Source organism: Orbicella franksi, chromosome 4 (assembly GCF_964199315.1).
Source record: "Orbicella franksi chromosome 4, jaOrbFran1.1, whole genome shotgun sequence".
NCBI classification, from domain to species: domain Eukaryota; kingdom Metazoa; phylum Cnidaria; class Anthozoa; order Scleractinia; family Merulinidae; genus Orbicella; species Orbicella franksi.
Window position 1 is genome coordinate 14,826,883 of NC_138148.1, and position 7,696 is coordinate 14,834,578.

Genomic DNA, 7,696 nt, shown 5'->3' on the forward strand with positions numbered 1-7,696 from the left:
ATAGGTTGACAGAGACATGCACCCTCAGTTGGTAGCGGGTGAATGCCATTTTTCTTGGCGGGATTTTTAAAGAAAAACGATAGCGGAGGTTGATTTAATATTTTTAAGACAGGGTTGCGCTGAAGCAAAAGACACAAAGTAAGAATTAACAGGCAAAGAAGTAGCGAAGAAGATCGCGAAAAAGACTGAGCGGGCCAGCGCTGGGGAAGGAGGCGAAACAGTACTGAACAATGCCGTGAATTATAGCTAGTCAAGGGCTAGAGAAAGGAGGTGAAATAATACCGAACAATGCCGTGAACCAAAGCTAACGAGGGCTATAGAAAGGAGGCGAAAGTACCCGACAAATTGATTCAAAAGACTGCCGAATTCCCCATGGCCAAGTTCAAAATTCGCGCGAACGTGATGCTGTGCAGCCGTGCAAGAAAATTCAAAAGTCACCTGATTTGGTCAGGTGATGAACATTAGAGAAATCAAACGTACCCGAGTGTTTTAGAGAAATTGCAAAACAGTAAACGTAGCGGAAAGAAGTGGTTGATTCGTTGATCTATCGAAAATATAACTTCAGTTTAGTCTTCACAACTTTTGCTGCAAGTTTCTGCCTGGAAGATTTACACTGGCCGAACTGAATTGCCAACTTGCGGTAAGTGACTTTTGTTGTTGCGTTTGGTATGAAAATTAACAAGTTTCCTCGGCGATATAAGCTTATTTTCAATTGGAATCCATTAAAAGTCTTCCTTATTTGAAGCCATGCTGTAAGAGATTTTGAAAATTGCATCGTTTTAATTTCGCTCGTCTCTAAACAATAACACGTGGGTCGCTTTGGAGGTTGCTGTAAGTTGTAAACAAATTATGTTTTCTATCGATTTTCGTCGTCAATTTAAGCTTATAACCTCACATCTAAAAATAAGCTTAACCAAAATCGTACTTGTAAACACGGCCGGGCGAGTTTTGAAGTTTTCTCTGATTTAGTTAGCACTGCCGCTTCGTAGACTGCTAAAATTTGTTCTTCTGTTGTTGAAAACTGAACCAAGAAAGGTCTACAAACCATTTTAAGCCGAAGCGAACAGGATTTGCTAAATTTACTTTTGTTCCTATGTGAATATTTGCATATTGTGATTACAAAGTATGGAGATTTCCTCGTTTTGTTAGTTCAATTTATTCGGTTTGGCGAAATGCTTTTGTGAATTCCGAGGTTAAATTGGTTGAAGACTGGTAAAGCTACTGCCAATAAAATGACTGCATAGCTAAATTAAGCCGTCGGCAAAAATACAGACTCTGAGTAATATTCAAATTTAAGCGTGAATAATTTTTCAACTTTAACACCGCAAGCTTAAACGAATTTTCTTTATCCTCTCTTTTATTCGGTCACCGTTCATTGAAAAGGGATTTGCTGTTGATACTCGAGCTCAGATGTAGTGATATGCATCTTGTGTTTATAATGTAGATTTCCTCGTTTTATTTTGTTGTCTGTCCAATTAGTTCGGTTTGGTGAAATGCTTTTATAGTCCAAAATGTCGAGTAGACGATTATGCATGGCAATCCTGTCTACAAATAAAGCTCTGCTTTGATTTTGATTGGTTATTTCATGTTATTTGTGCCATTGCTTTTGGTTGGGGGTACATGGACCGTATTTTGTTAATAAGAGGTTATTCCCCAATGCGGTATTTACACTTAATATGGAAATGTTCCAAAAAAGTGAGATAGTACTAATTGACTTGGTAGATTGAACATTGTAATAGAAGTTCTTGCCCTGACCATTTCTCAGTAATAAGAATAACTTTTACATACATATATACACAATTTAGTTGGAGAGAGCGCTCTCCTATCTCCACTCTCTCTCTCTTTGCTCTCTTCTTCACTCTAATTTTTTATTTACTAACTTATTAAATGAATGTCACTGACTGTTTTCTTTGTTGTGCATGCATACTTTTTTGCTGGTCGAAGAAAGTTTCAGTTTCTTCCTGGCTGTACAGTTTCCTTTCTCCTGTCCTGTACCAATTTGTTTGCGATATAACTTCGTGAATTCTCTATTCTCCTTAAATTTTATCTCATCAGGTTGACAGAATGCACTCTCAGAGTGTTCCATCATTGTCTTCAGTCGCTACAATTTTCCGGAAAAAAGCAATAGTTTTCTTAATTTCCTTTTACTTTGTGTTTAAGGACTTTTTAGCATGCCTGTAATTGGCCCATGGGCATTACGGGAGAATAATTTTCAAGTAAAGAATTACATTCGTTTTAGTGTTGAGTATTTTAAATTGTTATGAATTAGGCATTTCTTTTTATTTTTTATATTTTTTATTTTAGTCGCACGCAATGTTTTATGGTTTTACCGAGGTATACCATGTAAATGTAAATAATGCACTGGAATTGGTGAATCACAGTCTGCATTATATCGGCTTTAAACACAAACCACATATTATAAATGACTTGTATGTAAATGATATATTTATTACAGAGAACTGGACAGGGCAAGAACTTCTCCTTCTTTTGTGAATTTATATATTAATTCCTCTCAGTGCTGTCAAAATGTCTCAGGAACCTTCATTTCTGATAATCTATTATTTTCCACCATACCTACAGCACAGAAGCTCACCAAATCCTAACTGATAACTAACATGTGTGTATCTCTAGCCTTTGCTGTGTGCTACATGTATATTCTGTTATCCTGCCTTAACTGCTAGGAAAAATTTTGGCAGAGCTGTTTCAACAGTTTCACTTAAATTGATTTCCAGTAACAACGCTACATGTAGCAGTGTTATTGAGTGTGAACTTTATGGAGGATTTTAAATTTTTATTTTTTTATGATTACAGACGACAACAAAATATACATGTGTATACATAACCTGATGTTGGTGTTGGTTACAAACCGTAGTTCATAATAGTCATCCTATTACAGGTAAGGGGGAAAAGTTCAGAGAGTTTAGAACATTTCTTCCCCCAGCACAGCTTCTGTCTATAGGTGCAATAATTGAGAGGTTATATATATGTACGAAGAGTAATGTAAAGTTACTGTATAAACTTAGCATTAAAATCTGACATTTGAACGCCTCCTTTGCTAAAATTAGTCATGATTTAATTGTTATCACTCCCTGTGAATTCATAGAGATTCCAAAGGCAAATTATAACCTAATGTGGAAGTCCTGTCTTCAAGTGAGGGAAAATGACACAAAAGAGTTACAATGAAAGTAAAGAGAATTGTGAATGTTGATATGGTGTACATTATACATCATGTAAAGGTATTTGGTGAGTGCCAAAGGCATAACATTTCATGTATTGCTTTTTCAGGACAAATTATATAACAGTGACGTTTTAAAAGGTGTGATCAGAAAAATAATGAGTACATTGTCCAGGCAGCATCAGTTTATGGACAGCATATGCAGACAGTAAGAGGAACTGTAAGCACTACCATGTAAGTTAGTTTTATGCTTATGACTTCTTGTTCTTGAATTTTGTGTCATTTCATCACAAGAATAGGTAACGAAAGATGCAATAGTTGTTGCAATATATTTTTGAAGGAAAACCTATAAGTCTGCCTATGCTGGATAACAGCCATGTGTAAACTGAATGTGAAGCAAACAATATGTTAAATATGGGGCAACCCTAAAACCCAGAAACCGGAATCCGGAATCTGGAACCAAAAACCGGAATCCAGAAACTGGAAACCGGAATCTGCAAATCAAAGAAAATAAGTTCTTCAAATACGCGAAAATTGTTTTGCTTAGCTTTTCGACTGTAAAAAGTAAGCTGCCAAGTAAAAAGGACCTCAAACTTAACCTTTTTTGAAACAAAAATTCCCGTCTGTTGAAATTGTGCAACCGTTATTTTAGTGAAGGCTATGATTATGAGAATCACAGTAAAGTGCGTCTTAATTTTATTCGAAGCACCTCAAGAGTGTCTAAAATAAGCTTGCTGGTAATTGCCATTTTGTTTAATAAGTGATCTTCAATTTACCAGAAGTATAAATTTATCCTTTATGTCTAGTACATACTGAACAAGATAGAGAATGTCATAGAGAACAGGATATCCATCAGTGGCAGCCCCCTGTACATTGACGGTCATGCCCCCCAATTTCGAAGTCCAAGGGCTAACCCGTCTGGTCTAAATATGAAATTTGATTTTTCCAACAGATACGAGACCAATTCCAGATTAACACAATTTCCACACTGATACTGTGACAAATCAGCATTTCATATTCTTGGCAGCCATCATATTAAAACAATTTGTAGAAATGTTGCACACTTACTTCCGTCTGCTTCTCACTTGCTGACAGATCAGACCACATGCTGTTCAAAGATGCTAAAAGACTGCCAGAAACTCACTGCAATAGCCTTTAATAGCTTGTTGTTAATGTGCTGCTCACCGGTCTTCTCAGAGCAATTTGATCTAGACAAGAACCAGGCTCTCGTGTTTGGGCTGGGGGTGTGAGTGGCAAAGCCACATGAAGGCTCTTGGTGACATGCCAATGCAGAAAAACACTTATAGACACCTATTTAGCCTGCTCAGACAATAGAGACAGATACTAGAGTCTGCTCGCAGGCTATGAGTAACTCTATCCACCCAAAAAATCAGTAACCCTGACTGGATAGTGATGTACTGAATGAATAGCTTTATGCAGCTTTTGAACAACGGGGCCAGATATATAGCTAAGGGTTGTTCAGAACTAGTCAATAATTTTTTAGCAATTACAGTCTGTGGCTGAAGTAAAGCCAAGAAAATAAATAACAACAAAATGATTTTTGCTCATATTTATTTATTAGACATTGCTGAAGTGAATTATTTCTATCATCATTCATAATATCTGGATTCCAGCTTCTGGTTTTTGGTTCCGGATTCTGGATTCCAGATTCTGCATTCCGGATTTCGGTTTCCAAATTCAGTGTTTTAGGGTTGCCCCAGATGATGTATGTGCATATGTTAATCTTGAATAATCTGAAATTTCAGAGAGTTTAAAAATATCATATCATATCTGTGATGGTTCTGAGGTGGAGGGCTGTTACATGTACATGTAAATGTCTCATGCACGATTTTTCACTCATTATGATTCAGGTGCAAATAGTTTCTGTATCTGTTGATGTGCAACAATCTACACCAATATTTCAACCTAATAATGTACAGTGTATATTAATTAACCAAATTATGCTGTTTGTTTTTAGTTGGCCAGTGCTACTACATAGTAATGTGATGTTGAAGTGCGCAAATTTACAAACATGCCCAGTGTCAACTTGTCAAATACATGTATATGAACTGGCCAGACAGTGTAGATTACAAAATTCTCTGAAAGGTAAGATGTTTCTTAAACATTATTTTGTAATTAATGATTTCTCAGACATTGTTTTCTTCAAGAAAAGATTCATACCCCACATGGAGGTTTTTTCTCTATTAGAGCTCTTGATTCCTGATACTTTAATTTGGAATTTCTAAAGACTGGCCGTGAATGGGTGTTGGGTGTGAATATCTTCTGGAACTGCACATTCATTCATTGAGTAAGCAAGAACATCAGTATTTATCCTGACAAACTCTGATTTTCTTCTGGAAGCTGAACTCATATACAGTTGTACAGTTATATGTACAACCAAACAGCCTGGATGACCCTGTGATTGGGACTGTGCACATTGTTGTAACCCTCAATGTTCCAGTTGCTTGTTTGAAGCAAATTGCATTTGCTCTTGAAAGCAAGTGGCGAAGTTCATAACAGTTATGTAAGTTTGCTTTGTATCTCAGGGCAGAGCCTGCCACAGTGAAAGTTGGAGTACCAACCCCTAGCATTTGATTCACTACTAACACTCAGTAAACAGCTAACAATGAAGTACACTGTATATCAAAGAAAGGAATTACATGCCTGTTCCTGTCAGTCAATATATGAACAGGTTACAGATGGGGAGCCTGTATTAAAACATCAAAGATTTTCAAAGCAACCATGGCCTGGTGAGATATTTCTGAGGTAATATAAATTTAAGGTCCTTATGATTGCTTATAGGCTTTGATTTTTATTGTAAACAATATCTTACTGAGTGTATTTTTCTTGTGTGCTAATTGTTGGAGAACACAGAGGTCACTGTTATGACAGAGATATTAATTTGTGAAAAGTTCTATAAACAAATGCATCTGGGAACAAATTAATTTATCATGGATGCAGCTTCTGAGAGATCCCCAATATTAATGGAACATACACTGTTCATACAGTACATGTAAAAGAGTTAAGTAATTCATTACTTATGATTGTAATGCTTTGTTTGGTTTCTCTGTATTTACAGACAACTTGATGGGATTATAAATTCTGCACCAAGTTCATTGAATAAACTGACTTGGAGGTTCAGTTCTGCAACCCATCCTGTTTGTAGTAATATCATAGCTGCAACATTGTGACAGATACACTGCATTACATTATTAAGAAACACATATTAACTAATTATTTTTAAGTGCCTGTTAATTTAATCAGTTTTTCTTAGAGATAATTTACTCGTGGTTTATTTAAATAATTGGCTTTTTGGCTTTAAAATGATATTTATTGAGCTTTTAAATCAATTTTGTGATAATCTGCATTGGACATGGCATAAATTGATATTTTGCCAACACGAAATGGAGAACTGGGTCTTAAGCAAAGTTGCAGGATTAGCATTTTTGTAGAAAGAAAAGGTTGAGAAATTTGTGACATTCTACAGACAGCCTTGCCATTCGCAATGTCCGATAAGGTTAATTTGTTCCATTCTGTTGTAGGAATAGTGTTCTCTAATTTATAAATTATTTCAATCTGTTGTTTAAACGATTGTCTTATAACTCCATGTCTGGCTTTGGTGCATGTAGGATATTGATGTATTTTTTATCCATTTTGCTGTAAATTATCTTAATTGATGTGTCAATCAAAACATATCTTGGATATGCTGGGCTCTTCTGACAAATGTACCTATGCCTCATAACCTTTGAGTGCATTTGGTTGTGTAGTGCAGACAAAATACATGTACATAATATAACTTCCTCTTAGCTCACTGATAATTCTTGGTATAATTTAATCATAGCAAAATTAATCAATGGAACCAAATCGCAGCGCTTGTAGTCCACAATGCCAGTCGAGAAAAAGAACAAATCACATTGAAATTGAACAATAAAATTATTATTAGAAGCCTATGCAAGTATTCATGATCAGCAAAAAAAAAAATATCGTAATTACCATTCATGCGAGGGTGATTTTGCTTATTGCAAACCCCTCCAGCAGGAGGAGACTCCATACAATAGTGAAGATGGCTAAATGTATCTTTGGGGACAAGTTAGAAAACAAAACTTTCCAACTTTTCACATATGTATACTGTTTTGGTATTTTTGTGAGATTTCATTTGGTAGAGATTCAGGGACTGAGTACATTGTAACCACTGCATTTCAATCAGTCCCCGCAACAAAACATAGGCACGCAAGACGTGCAAGAGTTATTTTTTGGGGTGAAGTGTCGGAGATAGGAGCATTCATGGAGCTGTTTGTAGCAATGATTTGGTTAATTTGACAAGTTTTTTCGGTTGCCATGTACAGGAAGAAAGAAACTGGGAATTTATGATGTACATACGATGTTACGTCGGTCATGGTAAGATAGCTAAATAGTAAGCCATAAAGTGTTTGACTGAAAAAACTACAGTAATCTGACATGTCTCCAGATTAATGTAGATACCATCTTATTTTCTAACAGGTAATTTGATTCGTTCTTTGA

General features: G+C 35.9%; 1 long non-coding RNA gene across 3 annotated transcripts; it reads left to right on the forward strand.

The window, feature by feature from the left end:
* The first annotated feature begins 555 nt into the window (after positions 1 to 555).
* LOC145483504 (uncharacterized) lies at positions 556 to 7,055 on the forward strand. 3 transcript variants are annotated; one of them, XR_014048931.1, is made up of 4 exons: positions 556 to 640; positions 2,812 to 2,896; positions 3,286 to 3,409; positions 5,154 to 6,192. It is a non-coding gene; the product is annotated as an uncharacterized LOC145483504 (long non-coding RNA). The 3 variants fall into 3 exon arrangements; XR_014048932.1 differs by lacking the exon at positions 2,812 to 2,896; XR_014048930.1 differs by lacking the exons at positions 556 to 640; positions 2,812 to 2,896 and adding an exon at positions 6,255 to 7,055 and having other exon boundaries at positions 2,931 to 3,409; positions 5,154 to 5,941.
* The last annotated feature ends 641 nt before the right edge of the window (positions 7,056 to 7,696 follow it).